This window comes from Arachis duranensis, chromosome 3, assembly GCF_000817695.3.
Source record: "Arachis duranensis cultivar V14167 chromosome 3, aradu.V14167.gnm2.J7QH, whole genome shotgun sequence".
Taxonomy (NCBI): Eukaryota; Viridiplantae; Streptophyta; class Magnoliopsida; order Fabales; family Fabaceae; genus Arachis; species Arachis duranensis.
In genome coordinates, this window is record NC_029774.3 from 5,055,035 (window position 1) to 5,057,115 (window position 2,081).

Sequence of the window (2,081 nt, forward strand, 5' to 3'; positions counted from 1 at the left end):
ATTTAATTTTCTTAAAAAATTATTTAATACTTAGTCTAGTATAAATAAGAGTAAAGTATACTTTTTGTCCCTGAACTTTGACAAAAATTTTAAAAATATTCCTAAGTTTTATTTTATTTCAATTTTGTCCTAAAAATTTTCGATTTGCATAAAAAACATCTCTTTGACGACTAATTTTTCAAAAAATTTAAGACCGATTCAACAATTCTTTCATAAGAACAACCCCTCAACACAAGAAAATCAAACATAATTTTCATGCATTATTGTTAGATTGGTCTTAAATTTTTTGAAAATTTAGCCGTCGAGGATATATTTGATGCAAATTGAAAACTTTTGGGACAAAATTAAAACAAAATAAAACTTAAGGATATTTTTGAAACTTTTGTCAAACTTTAGGAACAAAAAGTATACTTTATCCTATAAATAATAGTTTAGTCCAACCAAAATATTAATGATTTCTAATATCTAAAAAGTAAGTAACAACATTAAAAAATATGAAAAATATATTATTACTATTATTTTTAATTAAATAATTTTTTTTTATTCGATTTATTTATGTACAATTAACAATGAATAAATATTTAATTTATTAGATATATAAATAATTATTTTAATAATTAAGTTTAAAAAGTAAATTGAAGATGAAGTATTTTTTATTTTATTAAATTAATTTTAAAATTTATTATTCACGTTATTTAAAAAATGATTGTATACCTAAAAGAATCGTTTCCGTTTAGGTAGATATGCGGATCAATACGAACAACCTTCGCCCATCCACGTTTCAATTTCGTGGACACGTGGTTGTTTGTTGTTTTGAGTTAGCTAGACTTGGTTGAATCATGCAACTAACCTTGGCAGATATTTATAATATCGGCTTATAATATACAATGTAATAAAATCTACACTATATGCATTATTTCACTATGTCATGCTATAACTATAAGAATTAAATATAATTTTATTTGTCTTAATATAATCAAAATCGTAATAATAATACAAATTTAATAACTATTATTATATTACATAAATACTAATAACTTAGCTCATCTACTAAATGGCTATGTAAATAATCGTTTACCTCAACACAAAAATGAGTTGGATAATTTTTGAAAGTTCTGTTTAACCATATATAAGTTTCTTTTGTAGGTACATGATGCATCTCACCTTCGACTGGCAACGACTATTGAAGATCTCTTGGAAGAATCTTCTAACCGAATTATAGCTTAGATTCAACACTTAAATTTTGATTACAAACTCTACCAAGAATTCAGATTAATTATACCTTAGAAAAATGCTTGAAACATAAAATATTATGTAGAATTTAATTTAAATATATAAATAGTATAAAATATTTTACACTCTCATTTAATCATATATATTCTTATGAATGATTATTTATACAATAAATTTTAGAAATAATTATTTTTATTAATATAATATTATCTAATTAGACGGACGTCTAAAATTATTTTAACTGATAATTTATCAAAATTAAATTTATATCATATATTATATATCTACTAAATAAATTTTCTTGTTTGAGTTCCTACATATAAAGCAAGTTATAACGATGAAATACCAATAATTTACTCGAACTAAGCACTTAAAAAGTACAAAAAGCACACAAAAGTTAAAGTTTTATTTAATATATATAAATATATTTATCATATTTATTATTTTGTTATTTAAATGATTTACACAACTAGCTCATTATTAATGCATTTTTAACATTATATATTAAACATAATTGTAAATAGCCAAAAGTAAATAAAGTTGGAAAAATGTTACGATACATTTTTAAACTTTACCTGAAAAAGTTTAACAGTGATAATGAACCATTCAATTAAATTGCGAACAGGGATAAAAGCAACGTGGAGTAAAATACAAGATACAGTGATTACAGGCCACAGAGAATAAGGAAAGATCTCACCATAGACAAAGATATTTATTTCCATTTTCAATAATTTTCGCTCTCTATCAAGCACACCGTGGTCTGCGCATCTTTTGTCTACTAATCAACACAAGCATGCAAATTAAACGAACGTCAATATAACAGCATGTGTGTATGTATGTGTTCGTTG